The sequence below is a fragment of the Rhinoraja longicauda genome, chromosome 33 (genome assembly GCF_053455715.1).
Source record: "Rhinoraja longicauda isolate Sanriku21f chromosome 33, sRhiLon1.1, whole genome shotgun sequence".
NCBI lineage: Eukaryota > Metazoa > Chordata > Chondrichthyes > Rajiformes > Arhynchobatidae > Rhinoraja > Rhinoraja longicauda.
The window spans coordinates 13,195,500-13,208,992 of NC_135985.1; positions in this window are offsets into that span (position 1 = coordinate 13,195,500).

The window sequence follows — 13,493 nt, forward strand, 5'->3', positions numbered from 1 at the left end:
ATTTTCCTTCCTAGTAGGCTAGTTTCACAATGATAGGTCACCCACTTAAGATCAGAATAGATGAGAAGGGCCATGTAGCCTATTCTTAACCCTATGTTTTATGATTTATTCACATCAAAAGTAATGCATTAATCTGAATTTGATAATCCCTTTAACCTTCTCTTGACATTGGATTCTTTAAAATTATTTTTGAATTTGTCCAAAGCATACCAAACCAATAATGATCCTCCATAACAGACAGAATTTCCAGTATATCCTAAATTAATCCTCCAAATTTTTTAATTGAAATATTATAGCTTAATAATTTACCACATATCAGTCTGAAGAAGGGTCTTGACCCGAAACGTCACACATTCCTTCTCTCCAGAGATGCTGCCTGACCTGCTGAGTTACTCCAGCATTTTGTGATACCTCCAATTTTAGATCGATATGTAAGGTTGAAGTGTCTAACTGCTATTGCCAGCACGCTTTACACCTGTCCACTCTGGTTAAACCCAATGACTGGAACCTGAGGATTGCCCTTATGGTTGATGAAACCAGGCTAGAATGGAAGGGCCCACTTTCTGCAGATCAAATAATGAAAATTATTTACTTATTTGCCTATAAAACTGTTGACCATAACATAAGAAAAGCTGGTGTGTCCCCCCAGTGGCAAGAAAATCAAACTGCACAGTGATGATATATTATTTAAAAACATATTTTACTTTGTAGTTTACTTATAATTGTACGCCATTTTTTTAAACTAAAGATGAGCTGCAAACTATTTCACAATTAGTTTAATTCTGGGAGATGGTAAAGAGCACAGAGAAATGCAGTTGTGACTATAAAATGTACATTGTGCTCTTAACAGAAATTAGAATGCAATAAAATTCCATTGTGCTAATAAGGATCAATAAAATTGCTATCGACTACTCATATTAAATTGGTACTAATTAACTAATGGAATTAGAGTTTTTATTGTGGGGGCATTTGGTTGTATATCTTTACATTTTAAATTAATAAAATTACTTTGATCTGTTTGTTCATGCTAAGTTAGCTTAATTGTAAAATAATTCTGACCTTTGAACACAGTTACTGCTCATTAGATTGCATGGCCATGTATACATAGTTCTTCATTGTTAACTATTTAAGCACGAAGGACTTGGGGAAATTTTGAAACTCCATTGCATCAAATGATACAGAACCGAATTAAACTTGTTAATGTAATATTTTACTTTTAGTAATCACTATTGCATTTTCTTCTTTATTGTAATCTGAATTCCACAAATTATATATTTATAGCAATACCCAGCTCTTTTTTCAAGAAAGACAGCATAGTGTTCTCAGGTGGATTTTCCTGTAACTCAGCATTACATTTAGCAAAAGATTTTACAATAAGAATATATCACTGCAACGTACAATATTCTCCTAATTATATGCACACTGACACTTCGCCAAATCTAATTGGAATAGTTTCAAATAACGGTTCTGACAAAACTAACACAAGTACAAAAATATCCTACAAAGCCTGTCAAAAAAGATTGTTAAATAACGATATGAATGAGGCCTTTTTCACTATTGCATTTCCAAATTACCTCTGAGACAGATAATGTTTAGAGGAAGAGAAGGCCAGTTTCACCCCATCCCACACCCGCTCGTCATCTGCCATGAAATGAGATCACAGATAAGCAGTGCCCGAACTCTATTTACTCCCTTATACTCTGGATCTTTAATATCATTGTGTGTATAACACACATACACAACAGCTGGGTCACATACCAATGTTAAACAGCATGCAACACCCTCCTCAACTACATATTTTCCCTTTACAGTTGACTTCTGAAAGTGCAATACCTCACATGTGCCTGGACTCAACTCTGTCTGCCAGCTTAATTGCACAAAAGGAGGCCACTTTGAGTCTTCTCTTCTCTTCATTTCCCTGAATTCTGTTCTCTTACTAACGTACGAATGAATGAAAATCCACACAAACAAGATTGAACAGCACAAACCATGGTATCACCTTGCTATCACTTGCACAAAATTATTCTGTACCTCAATCCCTAATACATTTAGCTCAATAAAAAACATTTAGACTTAAAATTATCAACTGTCCAAATTTCTAGTGTTCCATATTGAAATTCATTGCAGAAGGAGTTTACAATCATTTGTAAGCAATGCTTCCATTACTCTAACCCCAAGCAGTCTGAAATCATAACTTATTTCATGTAATCAGTCCCTTACCCCAACAGTCTTTTCAGGTGAGGCAGAGGTTCACTTGCACCTACTCCAATCTCATCTACTGTATCCACTGTTCCAGGTGCGGACTCCTGTATTTCGGCGAGACCAAGCGTAGGTTCGGCGGTCGTTTCACTGAACACATCCCCTCTGCCTAAACCTACCTGATCTTCCGGTTGCTCAACACTTTAACTCCCCCTCCCATTCCCACACTGACCTTTCTGTCCTGGGCCTCCTCCACTGTCAGAGTGAGGCCCAGCGCAAATTGGAGGAACAGCACCTCATATTTCGCTTGGGTAGCTTACAGCCCAGCGGCATGAACATTTACTTCTCTAACTTCAAATAGCCCTTGCTTCCCCTCTCTCTCCATCCCCTCCCCCTTCCCAGTTCCCCGGCCAGTCTTACTGTCTCCGACTACATTTTATCTCTGTATCGCCCACTCCCCTGACATCAGCCTGAAGAAGGGTCTCGACCCAAAACGTCATCCATTCCTTCTCTCCAGAGATGCTGCCGGCTGAGGTACTCCAGCATTTTGTGTCTACGAGTTAAAACAGCATCTCAGTTCTTTCCTATACCTTTCATGTAACCATTGGAGTCATTCTACACTGCTCTCATTCCTAGTTCAATATATTTTTCTCTAAAATAGGGGTAAACCAGGAAATAATAGACCAGTAAGCATAAGATAAGTCAGTAATTGGGGAAACTACTGAAGATAATTCTTAAGGAGAGGATTTACATGTATTTGGAAGAGAATTAGATAATTAGGGGTCATCAGTATGGCTTTATTTGCTGCATGTCATACAAACTTGATTGAATTATTTTGAGGAGATGACAAAGGTGATTGATGAGGATAGAGCAGTGGATGTTATCTACATGGATTTTAGTTGAGCATTTGACAAGGTCCCTCGTGGTAGGCTGATCAAGATGATTAAGGTTCATGTGATGCATGGTGACTTGATAGTTTGAATCCAGAATGGGCTTACCCATAGAAGGTGGGTGTAGTGGTGAGAGAATACCATCCCGGTTGGAAGTCTGTGATTAGTGGTCTTCCACAGGGATTAGTACTGAGATCTCCTTTGTCTGTTTGTTTGAAAATGTAGATGAGTTGGTTCGTAAGTTTGCAGACAATACAAAAATTGGTGGAGTTGCAGAATGAGAAGGAGGCTATCAAAGAATACAGCTGTTTGGAGATCAGTTACAGGTATGGCAGATGGAATCTAATCCATGCAGGTGTGAGGTTTTGCATTTTAGACGGTCAAATATAAGGGGAATGTTTCTAGACATTATGGGTCAAAGGGCCTATTTCAGTTCTGTACTGCTTTGTGTTTTATATTGCTCAGATGCTCAGAAATAAACAGCATTCTATAGCTGTAATCCAAGTAGGACTTCGCACCATGTAGCTGCAGCATAATTTGTAACATCTTGTTTTCTAACATTGTGAAGCAAGAGCCAAAGTATGACATGAACATGCAAGCATATCCTCCCATTAAGACCTGCTGCAGAAGCTGAGGCCTAAGCAAACAACAGCACTCTCCTATGTGGAATTATTTTGCCCAAATATTACTAAGAAAATGATTTAGGCACTTTTGACATAGGTGAACATACCTAGCCTGCATTTATTGTGCGTGTGCATTGTAGGTACAAAGGACACTAAACAAATCTGAATTTATGTTATTGGTCCAGTAATTACTGATCTTATTAAATTCTAATGTATAGAATGTATTTGGACACAAGGCATTAAGATTTCTGGCCCACTGAATCTACAAAACTGATTCACAATCCTATTCCTTGGGGCATCTAGCATGCCATCCTCTCTTCCTATACTATTTCTGTTTCATTTTTTTGTTTCAGCGCTATCAATGTTTAAGAGGTTGATCATTCACAACCATGTTTAACAATGTTTTGTGTATGTTTTGGTAGGGATTGCACATTTTTAAAAATGCCCCCAATGTATGGCTTTTACTGCCACTTGTTTCATCCTAACTGCATTATCAGGGTTCTGATGTTTATGCATGTGTAGTTGAATGTTGTACCTACCCGTTTACACATGCTGTTTCTTTGGCCATCAGGGTTGATTCTGCTTTCAGATAACTTTATTTTATGACCATCTCCCCGTTATCTTTTGCCATTTCACAGATTTTCCCAGGTTATATCAGACAGTGTCTGTCATATCTCACCAAAGTTGATCTTACTTCTTCTAGCAGAATAGGAGTTTATTTTTTCTTACTGACAAGCACAGCAATAAAATCTAATTATTGAAGAATAATGTTAGGCATTGACTGCTGACATTTATTGTCCCTCCCTAACTACCCTTGAGTGACTGGCTTCAAAGTCAATTTTAGAAGGTAGACAAGAGACAGCTGCTTTCATGGTGTGGAATCAGGCTAAGTAAGAATGGCAAATTTCATACCCATTAAAACATTGTAGAATTAGATGGGTTTTCACCACAATTCAGTTGCTTCAGTCATCATTACTGAGGTTAGCTTATTGTTCTATATTTATTAATCACTTGAATTTACATTCCTAGCTGCTGTGCTAGGATATAAACTGGTAGCTTCCTCCATCTTCTCCATCCATGCAGACATTCAATGTCTCTTGTGGTCTTTTATCACTACGATCTTCCACCTTTCTCTGCATTCCTCGTAACCAACCTTACCCCATTCCTACTCAGCCACATCATAGAGATATGGAAGACTGCAATGCTGAAATCGGGAGCAAAAAAACAAACTGCTGGAAGAATTCAGCAGATCGAGCAGCATCTTTGTTACCTTCGCAGATATTATGGGTCAAAGGGCCTATTTCAGTTCTGTACTGCTTAGGCATTGTGTTTTTGAATAGAGTCATAAAGCTGCACAATACAAAAGTAGGTGCTTTGACCAGCTTATTCATATCATGCTAATCCCATCTGCCCTCTTGAAAAATGTATTCTTCTACGTTTAGTTTAGAGATATAGCATAGAAACAGCCCCTAGGACCCTCCAAACACACGCTGACCATCACTCACCCGTTCACACTTGTTCTATGTTGTGCCACTTTCGCATCCACTTCCTGCACACAAGGTGCAATTTACAGAGGGCAATTAACCTACAAAACCTGCACATCTTTGGAATAAGGGAGGAAAACGGAACAGCCGGAAGACACGTACGTGGTCACAGGGAGAATTTGCAAACTCCATACAGACTGCACCCAAGGTCAGGATCAAACCTAGGTTTCTGGTGCTGTGAGGCGGCAGCTCTACCATCTATTGCACTTGCCTATTACATAGCTGTCTAAATGTCTTTTAAATGTAGTTATTGTATCTGATTCCACTAATTCTCCAGCACCATATTTTAAGCATCATTCTCTGTTAAAAAAAAAACCTTATCCCTCAAATCCTCTTGTTTTTTATACCTCTACCATGAGCAAACAAAATGTTTTATATAGTAGACTATCTACTCTATCTATGCTCCTCAAAATTTCATATATTTTTATCAGGTCACCCCTTGGCCTCCTTTGCTCCAGGGAAAGCAAGCCCAGGTTATCTAATCTCTCCCTTTGACTGAAGTCCTCCAATCTAGGGAACAGCTTGGTGAATTTCCAATGTACTTTCTCCCTCAACCTTCCAAAAGTGTAATGACCAGAATGGCATAGGTTTGGCTGAGCCAGTGTTTCGAATCTGTCGGGCATAGAATATAAAGGTTTGCATGTTGTGTTGCAACATCCATGCATGTTGTTACTTTCCAAGAACTATGAACTTGAATACCAAGATCCTTCTGTTCATCAATATTCCTTGGTGCCCAACTGTTTGGTGTACATGTCCTCTCCCTGTTTGACTTGCCTAAATGCATCACCTTGCATTTGTCAGGAGTAAATTCCAACTAATTGTTCCACCATACAGCCTGGAGAACTGTTGGTATTGGAAAGTAGTAATCAACGTGGTCCCATGAAGTCTGGAATGATCAGGTAAAGTATGTGTTTGTCAGAGATGATTACATTGCAGGAGTAAATTCCATCTGCCAGGTGCATCTTTCATTCTGATATATTTTCTGCTGTAGCCTTAGACAATCTTCTTCCATATTCACAACACACTCACCTTTGTGTCATCCACAAACCTACTCATCATACCTCCTACACTCACATTCAAAATACTTTTTCCATATCATTTGAAAATGTACTATCAAACTTTCATTTTCTTTCTTATAAATCTGCATTTGCCACAATATTTCGACAAACTCCAATTGTTGCAATCAGACATTCACCTCTGCCTTGAAACTCTTGTCCTTAACAGATCTGCACACTTTCATCTGCTGATTTTTGTGCACCACATCTTACTTCCTCAGCACTGGAAATGCAGATGTAATCATCTCTGACAAACACATACTTTACCTGATCATTCCAGGCTTCATGGGACCATGTTGATTACTACATTCCAATACCAACAGCTCTCCAGGCTGCGTGGTGGTACAATTAGTTGGAATGATCCTTTACAGTTTCAGCAATCCTGATTCAATCCTGACCTCTCATGCTGCCTGCGAAGAGATTGCACATTCTCCACATGATTGCAACTGTTACCTCTGGGTGTTCTGGTTTCCTTCAATATCCCAAAGACTTCTAGGTAGGTTATTTGGTCACCTTAAATAGCCCCAAGCAAGTAGTTGAGTAGTGAACTCTGGGGAGAGTTGCTGGATAGGATTACAGTAAAAACAGTTGTTTGATGATCAACGTGAACTCAGTGGGCCAGGGGCCATATTTTGGGAACTAAATTCCAGGATTATCGTAGAAAGCAAAAATAATATTCAGTTGCTTCTTTCACCTTTAACGCTTCTTCAATTTCTGTACCTTTCTCACTCCCCAATAAGGAGCCCATGTATTTCATCCTCATTAGTAGGCCATCCAAACAGGCAGATTTGTTTATCTTGCCCATTCCACAAAAGGCCGCAACATGGTATGTTTGGAAATCGGGATACACCCTTAGCTTATGAGAGCTTCATTCAATAGTTTGATAGCTAATGAAAAAGCAGCTGTTCGTTGATTCTGGTGGTATGCACTTTCAAGCTTTTGTATCTTCTGCCCGACGTGCAAGTTTGCCGGATGAACTGGGGTGCATCCATAACTCTGCAATTTCTTGTGAGCCTGGGCAGAGTTGTTGCCAAATCAAGTTGTGGTGCATTCTTTATCTGATGTAAAAGGTAGTCAGATTCAAGGCATGTTTATGTGTTCTCTTAGCCGTAGCTTCAATGTGATTGGTCCATGACAATTTTTTTGTGATATTTACACCCAGGAACTTGCAACTTTCAACGATCTCCAATTCAGCACTGACTGGGGCAGGTACACCACCTCACTTCCTGAAGTCAATAACTAGCTCCTTTGTCTTACTGACATTGAGGGAGATTGTTGTCTTGACACCATGTTACCAAGCTCTCTATCTCTTCCTGTACTGCATCTCATCATTGTTCGAGATCTGGCCCACTATAGTGGTGCCAATTGCAAACTTGTAAATGGAGTTAGAGCAGAATATGGTAGACAAGAGTAACTGGGGCTCTCTGAGTTGCTATTCAATGCAGTCAGTACCAATGAAATAGGATGGCTTCCTTCTAAATTATACATTATTATTCCATGAAAAGTAAAACAAGCCTCCATAAAATGTTAAATTAATAAATAATTTCAAGAGACAACTGACAGCTCTGTCCATAAAGCAGATGGTGATTGGTCTCAAAGGTAATAGAGCTTAATTGGAAAATCTAATATCAGCCAGTCCTTTTTATCTTTCCTGGAAGTTACCCAAAATTTCATAGACATGTTCAAGATAACAAATATACCAATTTACATGCTGCTGAAAGTTTTTCATTATTTGTTTTTTAGGAAAAAAACAGGAGGTGCACAATACATTTTCTAGATCGATGGATGGGAAGATGTGAGAGCAAGAGTGAACTAATATTATAACAAAAGGTTCTGATATGTTCCATATTAAGCAGAAAACGCACAGCACCAGGCCTCCCAACATTTGATTTTACAAATTCATAATTTATGTCCAAAATTCAGAATTTTACATCAAAATTCATAATATGGCACGTTATACAACTTTTCAGCAAAAAAAAAGTATGCACGCCAAATGCGCGTACGCGTTGCGCTACATTCATGTGTGAGAAACAACTATTATTTCCAACAGTCTGTAGTTCGTGGACTACATTTCCAATGTCAGGCCTATCATGAGTATATTCTGCTATTTATAGAAAGGTTTTTGAACAGAAATGCTTTTTACAACACAAAGAAAAAAATGTTTTGTTTTGTTTTTTCTATTTTGCTTTTTCCTTACACATCCCAATTTCTCTTGGTATTGAATTAAAAAAACAATGGTCATAAAATGTATGACTAAGTTATGAAGAAAGAGTTTCATTTAAAACTGCACAAACCTAATTTCATTCAAGATATACTTGTTCTGTATGTAGGTTTTAGTTGAAGCCTACAATTATAGAGTTGAACAATTGGCACCCTCACCATTCCCACTCCAGATCTTGATAGAGTTCACTTTTGCAACTGTTGCAGTATTTCCGATGAGTAGCTACGTTGGTAGCAGACAGTGTTTTGGGCTAGCATGAAATATTTTTGAACAAGCAAGTCACTCAATGTTCTTGTACTATAAGACAATAACTGCAGATGCTGGTACAAATTGAAGGTATTTATTCACAAAATGCTGGAGTAACTCAGCAGGTCAGGCAGCATCTCAGGAGAGAAGGAATGGGTGACGTTTCGGGTCAAGACCCTTCTTCAGACTGATGTCAGGGGGGCGGGACAAAGGAAGGATATAGGTGGAGACAGGAAGATAGAGGGAGATCTGAGAAAGGGGAGGGGAAGAGAGGGACAGAGGAACTATCTAAAGTGGGAGAAGTCGACTTATGATAAACCTATATTCCTGAAGTTGCCTAGCTTTTCTCATCCTTTACCATGCATCCTTCCCAATGCTCCACTTAAATAAAGCAGATAATAATGCAGTGCATTGTTTTGATGTGTTTATGCTTTATTCTTAATTGTTAACTGTATGTTTGTGTTGTCATTTGTGAGCGGAGCACCAAGGCACATTCCTTGTATATGCATACTTGGCCAATAAACTTATTCATTCATTCATTCATTTATTCATAATAATGCAGTGCATTTTACACATCAATCACTTTCACAGCAATCATAACTACTCTTCATCCCATCCTGTCTGATGTATGGGCTTTCATTCTCCTAGTTTCTCTGCCTCTATCGCATTTTCTCTAGTGGACCGATTTTCTCCTGAGATACTTCAAGGTAATTTTCCTTCCTCGCAAACCATGGATTCTGTTCTACCATTAAGGACAGAGCCCTTTCTTACCTGTTTCCCATACCTTTGCTCTCACCCCTTCTGCTCTGGTCCTCACTTTCCACTCATCCAACCTTCACATTCAACAGATCATCCTTCACATTTTCTACCAGCTACAAAAGGAGTCCACAAAGTATTTAGTTGGTCTATTTCCTTCATAGTTCTGCACTCTACTCTACCATCCTCACCACTCATCCCCATTTTACAGCAAGTTCCCATTTCATCACAGAATGAAAAACACATGTTCTTTCACCTCCTCCTTCCCCACAAGACAGGGACCCAGTCTTTCCAGATGAAGCAGTGTCTCTTCCCATCTAGTGGACTGCATTCGGTGTTCACAAAGTAGTCTCCTCAGCCATGAAAAAATCAAACATAAAATGGGTGAATGCTTTGAGGAGCACCTGCAATGAGTTTGCAGGAACATCCCTGAATTTCTAGTTGCCTCCCATCTTGTTCTGTCTCACTCCACTCTGACCTTTCCGTCTGTGGCCTCCTGCACAATGAGTTAGACCGAAGAGCCTATTTTATGCCGGATAGCTCTATAATTAATTTCTTTCATCTTTTACAAAGAAATGGCTATATCCATGAAGGCTCAAGTGCATTCAATTCAAATGCTGCAAATAGTCAGAGGACTTCTTTAATGATGTATATTGATTTATTCTTTGAACATTTAACACCATGGCAACCAGAAGCACAAGGAATTTTAACAATCCTACCAGCTCAAGTGATTACATTTAGTTGTACATCCAAACTGAAGAGGAATCTGCACTCAAATTTGACGATTTATAGCAGTTTTGATCTATAGACCAGCTAACTTTTTTCCAGCTCAGATCCTTATTTTGAGAACTTAGCTAGAGTAGGCACTGATTACAACACCCAATAACCTACAAAGATGTGATCAAATATTCAGTCAATTTAATCTCTCAAGCCAATCCTAGCACCCTCCAAGTTTCCGGGATCCTTAGTCTTACTCACATAATTTCTGGGCTCCTCCATTCTCCATAAGTTCAAATACCGTTTAGATGAGTCAAAGCATTGATTTTCATCAATACAAGACAAACTCTGGCTAGCTCTTGAACATAGACTGAATGACACAGCATCCAACAACCGCTTCGTATAATGCCATGGGAACTGCTACATAAAATGCCTTTTTACACCAACAAAAGCAATAATAGAATATATAACCAGAGAAAATAAGAACAAGTGTAGCTGATGATCAAAATAATCTTCAAAAAAATCTGAAGCGGGTTTCATTAGGGGATATTCCCTTCAGAAAATCCAATGTAACTCAAATTGTTGAAGGGTTTAGGAAGATAAATACCAGCAACAGCTCCTGGACTCAGTATACCTTGAAGCATGTCAGTTAATTATATAATCTATCATGTCTCAGCCAGCTCTGTGCTGGAGGTATTGGAGGTCACACTCCCTCCGTGTCCATCTGATATAAATCGAATTATCTCTTCAAAACTTGATATTTAGTTGCCTTCACTTTGTCACACTTGTTTATATTAAGCACACGGTATTGAGGGTTCAGTGTTGAGGTGGATAGAAAATTGGTTGGCGGACAGGAAGCAAAGAGTAGGAATAAACGGGTCCTTTTCGGAATGGCAAGCAGTGACTAGTGGGGTACCACAAGGCTCAGTGCTGGGACCCCAGTTATTTACAGTGTATATTAATGATTTGGACGAGGGAATTGAATGCAACATCTCTAAGTTTGCGGATGACACGAAGCTGGGTGGCAGTGTTAGCTGCGAGGAGGATGCTAGGAGGCTGCAGAGTGACTTGGATAGATTAGGCGAGTGGGCAAATGCATGGCAGATGCAATATAATGTGGATAAATGTGAGGTTATCCACTTTGGCGGCAAGAACAGGAAAGCAGAGTATTACCTGAATGGTGACCGATTGGGAGAAGGGGAGATGCAACGTGACCTGGGTGTCATGGTGCACCAGTCATTGAAAGCAAGCATGCAGGTGCAGCAGGCAGTGAAGAAAGCGAATGGTATGTTGGCATTCATAGCAAGAGGATTTGAGTTTAGGAGCAGGGAGGTTCTGCTGCAGTTGTACAGGGCCTTGGTGAGACCGCACCTGGAGTATTGTGTGCAGTTTTGGTCTCCTAACCTGAGGAAAGACGTTCTTCCCTTAGAGGGAGTACAGAGAAGGTTCACCAGATTGATCCCTGGGATGGCGGGACTTTCATGAGGAAAGACTGGATAGACTGGGCTTGTACTCGCTGGAATTTAGAAGACTGAGGGGGGATCTTATAGAAACATATAAAATTCTTAAGGGGTTGGAGAGGCTAGATGCGGGAAGATTGTTCCCGATGTTGGGGGAGTCCAGAACCAGGGGTCACAGCTTAAGGATAAGGGGGAAGTCTTTTAGGACCGAGATGAGAAAACATTTCTTCACACAGAGAGTGGTGAGTCTGTGAAATTCTCTGCCACAGAAGGTAGTTGAGGCCAGTTCATTGGCTATATTTAAGAGGGAGTTAGATGTGGCCCTTTTTGCTAAAGGGCTCAGGGGGTATGGAGAGATGGCAGGTACAGGCTACTGAGCTGGATGATCAGCCATGATCATATTGAATGGCGGTGCAGGCTCGAAGGGCCGAATGGCCTACTCCTGCACCTATTTTCTACGTTTCTATGTTTCTATGTTTCTACAGGCTACTGAGCTGGATGATCAGCCATGATCATATTGAATGGCGGTGCAGGCTCGAAGGGCCGAATGGCCTACTCCTGCACCTATTTTCTATGTTTCTATGTTTCTATTCAATTGTAATCAAATTATTTCCAGCAATCATTCAGCTTCCTTTTCCTGCATCATTGCCTCAAAAGCAAATGAATCATCCTAAATTTGAAGAGAAGTTAAGTACGGAAACAAAATGGCCATAACATTGCACGGTGCTACATACAGTTTTGTTCTCTTATTTAAGGAAGGATATACTTGTCTTGGATACTGTGCACTATATTTATTTCTGGAATTAAGGAATTGTTTTATGAAGTAGGACCAAGTAGATTGGACTTATTTTCTCTGGAGATGAAAAGAATGGGAGATTACTAAGTAAAGATGCAAGTTACTGAGGATTTCCTCTGGTGAGGATTCAGGAACTACACAGCACTATATAATGGAAAAAGGACCCAGAGAATTGTATTTGGATATATTTAAGGATAGATTTTGGGCTGAAGCCAAATGACGAATTATTGGGGTCAAGCAGAAAGGTGGAGCTGAGGCCAATAATGAGTCTAATATGATAATTTATTGAATGGCAGAGCTGTCTTGAGGGCATGCCATTACTATTTTTTCTGTTCTTAGGAGTCCCATATGCTTCGCCTGCATTATGTCATTTAACTTTCAAAGGTCTGCACATACATTCCATCTTTATACCAAGTCTCTCAACACTCTTTGGTCTGAATGTTAGAACATAGAACAGTAGAGCACAGGAACAGAACCCTTCACATGTCCGTGCCAAACATGATGCTGAGTTAAACTCATTTCCTCTGCCTACACGTGATCCATATTCCTGCATTAATTGCCTTATCTGCCACCACCACCACCCCTGGCAGCGTATTCCTGGCATCCACCATTCTCTATGTAAAACATTTGCCCTGCACATCTCCTTTAATCTTAGCGCCTCTGACCTCAAAGTTATCCCCTCTAGTTTTTGACATTTCCACGCTGAGAAAAAGGTTCTCATTGGCTACTCTTTGCCTCTCATAATATTATATACTTCTATCAGGTTTCCCCTTAATCTCTGACATGGCAGAGAAAACAGTACAAGGTTGTCCAACCTCTCCTTATAGCTAATTCCTTAAAATCCGGGGCAGCATTCTGGTAAACCACGTACACACCTTTTCCCAAAGCATGTTCCTCTAAATGGGCAACCAGAATTGCACACAATACTCTAAATGCAGCCGAACCAAAGTCCGAAAAAGCTACAACATGACTTCCTGACTCTTCTA